The 13,123-nt window shown below is 36.5% G+C and overlaps 1 long non-coding RNA gene across 1 annotated transcript; it reads right to left on the reverse strand.

The window, feature by feature from the left end:
- Positions 1 to 10,501: 10,501 nt before the first annotated feature.
- LOC131530674 (uncharacterized) lies at positions 10,502 to 12,896 on the reverse strand. The gene is made up of 3 exons (XR_009268453.1): positions 11,314 to 12,896; positions 10,824 to 10,888; positions 10,502 to 10,732 (listed from the first exon to the last, which is right to left on the reverse strand). It is a non-coding gene; the product is annotated as an uncharacterized LOC131530674 (long non-coding RNA).
- Positions 12,897 to 13,123: the final 227 nt, after the last annotated feature.

Raw genomic sequence — 13,123 nt, forward strand, 5'->3', positions numbered from 1 at the left:
GCATGGATGAAAGAACATCACCTCCAGCTCAACCTGGCAAAGACTGAGCTTCTTGTCTTTCCTGCCGCTCCAACTCTACAGCATGACATCATGATCCAGTTAGGTTCATCAACAATTACCCCATCAACTTCGGTCAGAAATCTTGGTGTAATCTTTGATGACCAGCTGACCTTCAAAGACCACATTGCAAAGACTGCTCGATCTTGCAGGTTTGCACTACACAACATCAGAAAGATCAGGCCCTTTCTGACGGAGCATGCTGCACAACTTCTTGTCCAGGCCCTTGTCATTTCTAGGCTGGACTACTGCAATGCTCTTCTGGCTGGACTTCCATCAAACACAGTCAAACCTCTACAAATGATTCAGAATGCGGCGGCACGACTGGTCTTCAAGGAACCCAAAAGAGCCCATGTTACACCTCTCTTTATCTCACTGCATTGGCTACCAATCGCAGGTCGCATCAAGTTCAAGACACTGATGCTTGCTCATAGAACAACCACAGGCTCAGCACCCGCCTACATGCACTCACTATTAAGAATCTACATCCCCTTCAGAAGTCTGAGATCTGCTAGTGAGCGACGCCTCGTGATACCATCACAAAGAGGCTCAAAATCACTCTCCAGAACATTCTCGTTCACCATTCCTTGCTGGTGGAATGATCTTCCCACCCATATTCGGAGTACTGGATCTCTGTCAATCTTCAAACAACAGCTGAAAACTCATCTCTTTCGACACTACTTGACTTCAACCTACACATAAAAAACAAAAACAAAAACAAAACTCTTTCTCCTTATTTATTCCTTCCCTTGCTAGCTTGTACTTATTTAAACAATGCCTGAGACTTGGTGTTACAAGCACTTCGTTTGTCGGATTGCCTCTTCAAGATGAATCGCTTCATGTGTTCCCCAAATTGTAAGTCGCTTTGGATAAAAGCGTCTGCAAAATGACTAAATGTAAATGTAAATGTAAAAATCAAACAAAGAATTATGACAAATCAACTCGCCCAACTATGAAATGTAGAAATTGTGGAGGCATTTTTCCTCACAAAACGGTCAGTCCAGCAAAAGGCAGCATCCGTAGTGCTTGTGGTAAACCCAACCATTCTTCTAAAGTGTGTCAGTCTACCACCAAAATCAAGAGATGCGCAACACAAAGATTCAAGCGTACTGTGCAAGATAAACAACACAACGAAGTTGTCGAAATCAGGTCAGTGCAGCACAGAAGCCCAAGCTCATCTAGCAGTGATGATGCATACATCTTTGTCATTAAAACCACCAACCATGCCAAATTACCACAAACACACATTGAACTATGTGACACAATTATCCCTGCGCTTATTGATTCAGGAGCTGCAGTTAATATCCTCAGCTAGACCACATACACATCTCTGCTGCTGAAACCACCAGAATTGCGACCGTCCAACATCCAAATATTCACTGTTAGACATTTCAAAGGGTTTTTACAGTAACTTACTGGCAACACTGTAATTAAGATTTACAGTAGCAAACTGTATTTGATTTACAGTTGCAAACTGTACTGTTTTACAGTAAATTACTGTAAAAATGTTTTATATCAGTATACTACTGTAATTCGTTCATTTTAATATAGATTTAATTAGATTTGATTATTTTTATATAGAATTAATTTTATTTTTACTCTACATAGGTACTACTGGCATTAAATTAAAACAGACACAATAATTACAAAATATCAAATTCTTTATTTAAAACATTGTATATATAACGCTTAAAAATACAGTCTTCTAATGCTGGAACAGTGCATCTTCACCATTTCTCCTGCCTTAGGACGTTTTGCAGTGCATTATGTTGTGTCCTCTGGATTCATCCTCACAAAGAATCTTTAGGCAACAGAAACATAATGGGGAAAAAAGACAAACAGCCAAAGAATACATAGCCATCTGCAAAACCCAGGTGCTGCTCCAAAACGTGGCCACCACCTTTGCTCACCATCCACTTTGTTAGTGACAGAAATGTCTTCTCTGAAAAACAAGAAGTAGAAATGGCACACTTTTAAAAGGCAAACCGAATACTCAAACCTCTCAAAACGTCTCATAGTTGTTTTCTTACCATGAATGATCAGTCTCAGGGTGGCTGACGCTGCTCCACGTCTTTCATGGTGCTTCATTGCAGTTGCCTTTAAAACACAAATACAAAAAAATGCAGTTAATCTTAAATTCCATTAAAAACTATAACAAACTAATTCTAAAACTAGAAAAGGCAGCTAGCCATAAAACTTCTAACATAGCTAACAAAACTGCTCTCATAACATACAATTTTATTTTCTCAATAGACTACGCTGGCCAACATTAAAGGTGTAGTAGGAGATCTTGGAAAATACTAACTTAGTATTCGGTGCCTGATAGCACTGAAAGCGAACGTCCCACCCTCCCTGCAATCGCTGTCCAAAGCCACGCCCCCTGAATGCATACGCTCATTACTGCATCACCGGTTCCCAATTCCAGTCCTTGCGTCCCCCACCTCACCTCACCTTTCACATTTCAATTGTATCTATTACATTTCATATTTATCTATTATCACGTGTGACGTTTGATCTATTCAACCGTAAGTGCCCTGCGAAGTGGACATGTGCGAGGCGTAAATTTAAATAGTATTTATTTACAGAGGTAGATTATGTCACACTTCAAACTTCTCTAGTAAGTTTTGTTTGTGTGTGAAGATGCTGCGCAGTGCAAATCCGTGAATGAATGTTCCGAAGTGAACTAAACTTCAACGGATTTCCCCTGCTCAGGGAGTAGGGAGCAAAGAACACTGTGTAGGGAGCATGTCAATCAGAACACAGTTCATAAACGTAACTCTCTTCTAATGAGCTGGTTATCTGATTCAGGTGTGTGAACTAAGTGAGACATGCAAAATAAGACGGGGGGCGTGAGGACTGGAATTGGGAACCGCTGGGCTACATCGTGTCATTCGCTGGTGAGAAAACTTTATAGTACAGTTAGTAAAAGTACTACAATACCAGGAAGGAAGATCAGGTTGTTGATGTTTGTCTGCCATTCTCGCTCTGTCTGCAATAGTGTGCGTGATCGCACTGATGACGTATCCTGTCTGCGCGAAATACAAACGTTGACAGGCAGGGAGGAGAGACAATTAAAACGTTCGGGCCGAGCGTTTTGATTGGACGAATTTATATTTCTTGGTGCTACGCAATCCACAGAATATATAAATACAGATAAATACAGATAAATACAGATAAATTTTTTCTGAAGACAATTCACCTATTGCACCTTTAATTACTAACACCTGAAGACAAATTTCACATTAGTTAACCTAATGCTAATATAAGCATTGCTCGTTAAAGTGATGCCCCTGTATATTTCTGACGTACAGATGTACTCCAAGCGCTTGCCCTGTTTATGATATGAAGGACAAAAGGATTTGCCAATCATTACAAGCGATTTAACACGTCCAGTGTAGTCAGTCCCAAGCTGTTGCAGCATTGTAGACACGGTGTAGGGCAAATCGTGTCAATCCAAATGTAAGAAATGAGGAAAATAAAACAACCTCAATAGAATGCCGCCAAAGAGACCGTTACAGCAAATACAGTAGTATACAGCAATTTTAAAAAATACAGTAAGTCTCTGTATGTGGGGTCTGACGTCACAGAAAATTCCCATGATGCAAAGGGTATTACAGTTATTTACTGTAAAGGGAATTTGCAGTATTATGGGTGATATATGGTAAATAACTGCAGAAATTACAGAAATGTCTAACAGTGTTGTCTTATTGCATTATGTGCACATGAAATCTCAAAGCAAAATGATTCGTGGAACTTTATATGTGATATCCGGGTAATGGCTGCTCTCTAATCATCTAACAAACAGCGGAGGAGTTGAACCTTATTAGAATTTTGAATTCTCTTTATACTGCTGCCACTGGACTCAGTGTTGCAGATGAGCTCGTAGAAAAGCACACCGAGTTGTTCAAATGGATAGGAAAGCTTAAAGATTTCATAGTTGATGCCAGCCCTATGGGTCTAGGTGCAACTCTGCTTCAGAACCACAATAGACAGTGATCCATCACTGCATATGCTAGCAAGGCTCTCATTGACGTTGAAAGACGATACAGTCAAACAGAGATTGAAGCACTCAAAAGGACAGATATTGAAGCATTCAACCCTATAATTTCTATAACTCATTGTTTTTTTTATTTTCAAAGTAGCATATAAAACATGTTACAACAAATGAGAAAATGTATCTAACAACCCACTGCACATCAGGAATTTGAAAATAAATCAAATACAGATATACAAAGCTGGGGAAACACTACACGACTAGCTGAAACATTCTTAGACTGACCTTAACACACTTAACACTTGTTTCCATCGACTGGAACAGATTTTAGTCAAACCTAATGACTTAGTCAATCCACTACACAACCCACTTAATGACTGGACAAATTCTGCCAGACCAAAAAACAAAACAAAAAACAACTCACAAAAACCGCATCATATACCCGCACTCCCACAGCCGCTCCTGCCCCACCAAAGACAACACTGCGTGGACAACACCGGTGCTTTTATTTGAAACCTATTTTATTGAAACGTTAAGGTTTGTTTTACTTTTCTAAGTTTGTGCTTAATATAACAGAAACCATTAGCTTTCCTGCTATGTTAGTATTCCTAATAAATGTCACAGCAATCTGTCTTGAATAGCTATGTTTTGCATTAAATTGTTAGGTCACCCCAAAATGAAAATTCTGCCATTAATTGCTCACTCTCATGTCGTTCCAAACTCGTAAGACCTTCATTCATCTTCGGAACACAAATTAAGATATTTTTATGAAATCTGAGAGCTCCCTGACCCTCCCATAGACAACAACGCAATGTTCCCAGGTCCAAAACATAGTAAGGACATTAGTAAAACAGTCCATGTGACATCAGTGGCTCAGCTTCAGTTTTCCAAAGCTATACAAGAATCATTTTTATATGCAAAGAAAACAAAATGACTTTATTCAACAATTAGATCCCGTCAGTTTTCCACCAGAACCCCTCCCGTCAGTTTTTTGTTATGCGCGTGATTCAAATGCCCTGCTCTCCACCCAAATTTAAAAGCGGCTGTCGATTAATGAAGATTTGACAAAAGAACTAGCGGCTCGATTGGACTCTTGTCATGTCAGAAGTGATAAAACTTTCAGTATTATGGACGTCACCATCTTTGATTTTACTTTGGTCACTGTCGCTATGATTACTGGTAAGGAATATGGCTTGACTCCTGTTGCACGTTCATACAGACAGTATTCCAAACGCAACTGTAAGCTGCTGTGTGAACGGGACATTTCGAGACTCACACCTGTAAGTAAATGTGGTTGTCAATCCTAAAAAGTGACAGTGTGAATGTAGCCTTACAGGTTTGAGTTTGGTTACATAATGCGGTTGTCACGCCTGTAAATAACCGAACTGTGTGTGAACGTAACCTTATTAAGGACTCAAATACAGGATTGACAACCGTATTCTGCTGCTGTGTGAACGTGGCCTTATACTGTCTTCCGCCATTTTGGAGGGTACCACAACACATATGCACGCTTTCATTAAGTTCATGCGCATGCTTTCCCCTGCCCTGAACATAAACAACGCTGATTACACAGATTACTGGGTAGGCTACCAAAATGGTGGAAGACGTAACTCGGGCGAGAAGAATTGTTAAATTATGTTATTTTTGTTTTCTTTGCACACAAAAAGTATCCTCGTAGCTTTGCAAAATTGAAGTTGAGCCACTGATGTCACATGGACTGTTTTACCAATGTCTTTACTAAGTTTCTGGACCTGGGAACATTACAGTTGCGTTGCTGTCTATGCAGGGTCAGAGAGCTATCAGATTCCATCAAAATATCTTAATTTGTGTTCAGAAGATGAACGAAGGTCTTACGGGTTTGAAACGACATGAGGGTGAGTAATTAATAACAGAATTTTCATTTTTGGGTGAACTAAGATGCTTCTCTTTCTCTTTGGAGTTATTGCATGAGTAGACCACTGATCTATAATAGATCAGTGCACATTTCATTACTGTATGTCTTTTCAAGTGCCTAGGTCAGTGTTTAATTCCCTTAGTTATAACATTTCTAGCATTATTTTAAAAAATTTAAGTTATCTCATCTTGTCTTATGTCTAAAATCAGGGATTAAAAATGAATTGGTTCTAAGTAAAAACGGTAGGTTATGTTTTTTTGTTACATTTCCAGAGTTAGAACAAAACGAATGAAACAAAACATTAGGCCTACTAAAGTAAAATAAACTAAAATAAATTCAAGGCACTGTAATTTCCTCATCCATTTGATACAAAACTATTATATATAATTAATATATGTAGAATAATTTTATTTAATCATATTTATGAAAATGTTGTTTTGAAGTATAACTAGGCTATTTGTTATGTCTGTAAATTCGTTATGAAGAAAATTCATAAGCCTAGCCTAAAGTTGTTTTAATATTCTTCATAACAAATTTTAAGAAGTTAAAAGTAAAAAAAAAAAAAAAAAAAAAAAAGGAATTAGCCTGTAATAGGGCTATTGGCAATTTTTTTTCTTTACTTTTATTAGACTGCAGATCGAAATAAAATAATTCTTGATAATCTTTAAAATGAGAGAATCTGCTTTATGGTTTGAGAAACAAAAGTAAAAATAAGAAACAGTTCCTTTGTTTGGCACAATATGAATCTTTTTCACTACTAGATGAGTTTGAAAATCTGTACTTCAAGATACCTTGTGTGCCTTTAAAGCTGCACGTAATTTAAAATATAGAAATAAAGTGTTATGAGGAACATTAAATCTTTTAATTCTTGGAAATCTAGTATTGATTTTTCTCCTTTTATTTCATTTAACGTTAGAATAACCCAAGATGGCTGAACAAAAGGTTATCCACCAGAAAGTAAATTCAAATTGTGCCAAATAGGGGTATGAGTAGCATGCCATAGAAGAAAATGAAGCAAGTTCTATCTTTTAAAATATTTGGAGAGTGTAAGATACAATAGATCCATAGTATAATAAGCACTTCCTGTAAGAAAGTTCCTGTTATTTCATGCTAAGTTTACATATTTTATACTTAATAAAAATACCCTGCAATTACACTTTTAGTATATTAAACTGGTATATTTAGAGTATGCTAAATTGCAACAACTAATTTTGTACTTAATGCACTTTAATTGGGTGGAAGTCCAACTAAAGATATACTGAAGTATATATGATTGTGCTAAAGTGGAACTATTGCAAATATACTGTATTTTAGGTACACTTTAAATATCTTGCATTTAAAGGTCGATACTATTCAAAGATACGATCCTCATTAATAGTGACATTAAAACACATTTTAGTCTTAATATTAAGAAATGTGAATTATGCACAAGTAGTACTCCGAATAGAGTTAAATTATAATTTTTATCTCTGAATGTCAGCTTCAACATTTCTATAAACTGACATATAATTAACTTTTGAAATTAGGGATAAGGTAGGTCTCACCTCGATCCCTAAGTATTTAACTTATGTTGATAATTGAATATTATTAATATTAGTGAAATTAGAACCACCTGAATTGAGAGGCATCAAAATGATTCATTTTTAATCCAGAAAGCTTTCCAAATTATTCTTTAAGGGACTTTAAGGGCATTAGGGAGCGTTGCAGGGCAGACAAAATCATCTGCATATAGAGAAATGGAATGAACTGATGAGCCTAACTGAATTGGAGTCATAAGCTTACACTCCCTATTGAGTTCAACCTTATAATTTCACTGTAAAGTACAGGAAAGGCTTGGACAACCTTACAGACTATATGTCGCACCATGCAACACTTGAGCCACAAAAGTTGCGGAAAAATACATTAACATTCTTGCACAACACAGCACACCAAAAGCCATGACTCCTGATCAAATCAAACAAGCAACTCTGAACATAACAAAGTTGAAGTTATGGTACCAAACTGTCTTGCTTGCCAAACCAACACACTAGTAGCACATTCTGAGCCACTGCAAATGTATAAGCTTCCTGAAAATGCTTGGCAAGAGGTCAGTGCTGAGTTCTATGGTCCACTACAAACAGGTGAATATATGCTTGTCATCATAGATGAATGATCAAGTTTTCTCAATGTTTGGCATTCCAAAAGTTGTGAAGACGGAAATGTTTCAGCAGATTTGCAGAGTACCTTGGATTTCTTATTTTATTTTTTATTTGCAATAACAACAGGGGAACAGAGTCAAAATACAGTACGACAACAGTATAAAAATACACGAGTCTATAAAACAACACAATCCAAAAATTCCACTTTTTTCATCAAAGATCAACTATATATCTAATACATCAAGTATCTTCTTTAGTAGTTGAGATGTCTTAACAGCTTTACCTTGGATTTCATCACCGTAAAATCACACCATTTTGGCCACAGGCAAACGGTTCATGCAGACTCTGGGCAAAGCGCTTCAAATTGCTGCAAGATACACACAAAGATCGCAAACCTAGCCACAGAAATACCTGTTGCTTCTGATGATCAGCGAAAAAGAGACAGCGCAGCCAAAGCAAAGATGAAAGCATATACTGATTCTTGCCAACATGATTCCTCTGACCTATTAGCTACCAAGTACTGAGCCCCAGAGACATATCCTCAGTGAAGACCTCGATTAAAATACAATAAAACTAAAAATATAATAAAATACCTAACTACATAATACTACTATTGTTAGAAATTGCAACAAGATTAAAATAGAAATATAAACTTTTGAACTGCGGGTTTCATCTGGCCAGAGGAGAACTGGCCCCCCGACTGAGCCTGGTCTCTCCCAAGGTTTGTTTCTCCATTCTGTCACAGAGAGAGTTTTGGTTCCTTGCCGCTGTCGCCTCTGGCTTGCTCAGTTGGGGACACTTAATTTCTAGCGATTATCGCCGATTTGATTGCACAGATACTATTAAAACTAAACTGAGCTAGACAATGACATCTCTGAATTCAATAATGAAATGCCTTTAACTGAAAATTGAGTGTTTAATCTTATCATTATACATTACTGACACTCTATCCTCCAATTTGATACTGTTAAGTGCTTTGACACAATCTGTATTGTTAAAAGCGCTATATAAATAAAGGTGGAAAAAAAAAAGTACTGCACCAGCAACTCAAACAAAATGAAATCACAACAACCTATAATGCTGTCCCACACACCGTAACCATGACCAAAGGCTCCATGATTACAACTGCACGAGGTAGTGATTCCATCACTCGGAACTCATCATTTTTCAAGAGATTCCTCCCTCCTCAGAACACTGTGTCATGTGAGCACGGTACTGATCTTCCACAAATTGTGACATCACCAAGATACCCAATTTGGAGAAACAGACAGCCTCTGGAATATCTTTCAGACTAACTAACAAACAACCAAATAGGGTTGCAAAGGGGTGGAAAATTTCCATGGGAACTTCGTCTGGGGAGTTTTGGAAATATTCCAAGTTTGAAACTTGGTAGTGTGTATTGTTAAAAAAAGGATTTCTATTTTAAATAAATGTGTTCTTTTTTTTTTTTTTTAACTCTTTATTCATCAAAGAACCCTGAAAAAAGAATCACAGGTAATAAAAAAAATAAATATTAAGCAGCACAACTGTTTCCAAAATTGATAATAAATAAGCATATTAGAATGATTTCTGAAGAATCGTGTGACACTGAAGACTGTAATGATATAGCAAAATTCAGCTTTGCATTAGAGAAATACATCATTTTAAAGTATATTACAACAGAAAACCATTATTTTAAATTGTAATACCAGCAATACTGCACAATAATAGTTTTTCCCCTGTATTTTTGATCAAATAAATGAAGGCTTGATGAGCAAAAGATATGCAATGTTTAAAAACATTACAAATAGTAATGTGTCCAAACTTATGACCAGTACTGTACTTCTGTATGATAACAGAAAACTTGGAGAAAGTTGGCTTGCAGAAAGAGCATCACAGCTTGAGCTAGCTAGCACATACCTCATGAATTGTCTAGCTACTATATAAACACATTTTGGTATTTACTAGTTAAACTTGAATCCCATAGATCAAATATATTTAGATGTAGTCTTTGGGCTCAAATGCAGCAAGTGTGGCTTCAGAGAAAATGGAGGGGAATCCCCCTCTTAGGTGACTAGAGGGGATTGTGTGTGGGGGGAGGGTCACTTTTGTTTTATTATTATCTCACCTAAATGTTTGTTCAGTCAGTGTATTGTTTTTTTTTTTTTTTTTAACAATGGTATAGCCTAATTTAGTTGCACACTGTTACACATTTCAAAGGTTTTTTTTAATTAAGATTTACAGTAGCAAACTGTATTTGATTTATCAGTATACTACTGTAATTCATTCATTTTAATATAGATTTCATTCGATTTTATAATTTTTATATAGAATTCATTTTATTATTACTCTACATAGGTATTACTGGCATTAAATTAAAACAGACACAATAATTACAAAATATCAAATTCTTTATTTAAAACATTGCATGTATAACACTTAAAAATACAGTCTTCCAATGCTGGAACAGTGCATCTTCACCATTTCTCCTGTCTTAGGATGTTTTGCAGTGCATTATGTTGTGTCCTCTGGATTTATCCTCACAAAGAATCTTTAGGCAACAGAAACATAATGGGGGAAAAAAGACAAGCAGCCAAAGAAAACCTAGGTGCTGCTCCAAAACGTGGCCACCATCTTTGCTCACCATCCACTTTGACAGAAATGTCTTCTCTGAAAAACAAGTAGAAGAAATAACACACTTTTAAAAGTCAAACCTCATATAGAATACACAAATCTCTCAAAACCATAGTTGTTCTCTTACCATGAATTATCAGTCTCAGGGTGGCTGGCCTGCTCATGTCTTTATTGATGCTTCATTGCAGTTGCCTTTAAAACACAAATACAAAAAAATGCAGTAAATCTTAAATTCCATTAAAAACTATAACAAACTAATTCTAAAACTAGAAAGGCAGCTAGCCATAAAACTAGTTTAACCTAGCTAACATACAATTTTATTTTCTCAGGCTACTGGCCAGCATTAACTACTAACACCTGAACTAAATTTCACATTAGATTACCTAATGTTAATATAAGATAAATTAAGATTAATTGCTCATTAAAAACAATTTTAATTCGGTAACTTAATTCAATAAGCTGACAAAAGTCGTTTGAAACGACAGCGTAGTTTACCATGGTAAAGTTCTGTAACTGCCATGTTGATGAGTAAACTTACATTTATGTTACTAATTTTAGGTAAACTGGTGTGCAAAAATCTGACATAAACACACAGACAAACGTACATATATTTTTACCATGCTTGCTGGTCTTATTCTCTCGTAAGGTGCATCGACACACAGCGCAGATGTTCTCCGGAGCTCTCCCACTCTCGCAGGTTCATCTCCGGAAAACCTGCGGCGCTGCCCCGCTGCTTCCGTGTCTTCCTCGGACGCGGGTGGCGCTGCGAGGCGCGACTCAATAAAAAACAATATAGAACACATTATATATACTATCTACAGTGGATGCGGACAGTAATGTGATGCCCGGTATATTTCTGATGTACAGATGTACTCCAAGCGCTCGCGCTGTTTCTAACATGAAGTACAAACGGATTTTCCATTCATTACAAGCGATGTAACACATTCAGTGTAGTCAGTCCCAAGCTGTTGCGGCGTTACACGGTGCAGGGCAAATTGTGTCAATCCAAATGACCGTTATAGTAGTATACAGCAATTTAAAAAAATACAGTAAGTCTCTGTATGTGGTGTCTGACGTCACAGAAAATTCCCATGGGTATTACAGTTATTTACTGTAAAGGGAATTTGCAGTATTACACTGGGTGATATACAGTAAATAACTGTGGAAATTACAGAAATGTTTAACAGTGCACAGTATATTACACATAGCACAAGGAAGTTTTAAAACATTTTTTTTTTTTAATATTCATGTAATTTACATGAATACTTACCAAGATAGACATTTTGATATTTTGTGTGCTGGATTTAAGAAATGATCTGTTCATGTTATGAAGGAAAGCACAGTGCATGTAGGGGGTGTGGCCTCAATAGCCCTGCAGTAAGCAGTGTGCTGTGTGCATGTGATTAAGCAAAGTGTAGGGTAGAAATTAAACTGAAATTGCATTAAATCTGGTTGTTTTAAATTTCCAGTTTATTCCCATATATTCCCGTTAATTCCCATGGAAAGTTTCCAGTCTTGAAAATTCCCAGAATTTTGCAACTCTACAATCAAACAAAAAAAATAAGGCAGACATTCTTTTGTTTCTAGCAGATTGACTGCATATAGTCTTAATGGATCATGTTGTTTAACAACAAAACGTTTTTTGTTTTTTTTTAGCAATTTTACCTTTAGTATAATAGGACAGTAGTTACACAGGAAGCAAAGTAGGAGAGAGAGGGGAGGACCAGGAAAGGTTCATGAGCTGGGACTCAAACTTGGGATGACCAAGGCACAACTATTGGCGACATTCTATCTAGCAACATTCAATGACTTTTCAAACAAGCTTTGGCTACTTTTCATTGAAGGTATTTGGAAACACAGCCTTGAAGGTCATTGCACACTGAGTCTGAAATTTTTGTGTGCGTTTTTCAGTATTTTCGTATTCCTCATCCTTATATCAAATGCATGCTACAAACTGATCCGAATTTTTTTATGAAGGACAAAAGTTTCAGAGGCAGTTTGTAAACATGATTGACACAACGTGAGGTCGTATTTATTTTTTAACGTGCGGAAATTTCGTACTCAGTGTGCAATGAACTTAACTCTACACCACAATGCAATGAAGTGCAAAATTCAAAATACAGGTAAAACACCTGTAAAACAACAACAACAACAACAAAAAAACAATACAGAAAATGTCTTAATTTGAATACAGTACATTGTGCCCTATTTTTATGTATGTATTTATTTATTTTATTACAGTTTCATATGCTCTCCTATTTGTTTACAAATGTTTTACTTGTAAATGGTGCTTGATCTGTGCATATTTCTCTCCTGATATAGATGCAATGGCTTCTCTAAATCTGTTCACTGGAGAAAGCAATATTATGGAGAGAGGACTCTTTTAGCCTGAAGCAAAGGTTTGAAGTAAAATATCTTAATGATTAA

This window comes from Onychostoma macrolepis, chromosome 02 (genome assembly GCF_012432095.1).
Source record: "Onychostoma macrolepis isolate SWU-2019 chromosome 02, ASM1243209v1, whole genome shotgun sequence".
In the NCBI taxonomy this organism is placed as follows: domain Eukaryota; kingdom Metazoa; phylum Chordata; class Actinopteri; order Cypriniformes; family Cyprinidae; genus Onychostoma; species Onychostoma macrolepis.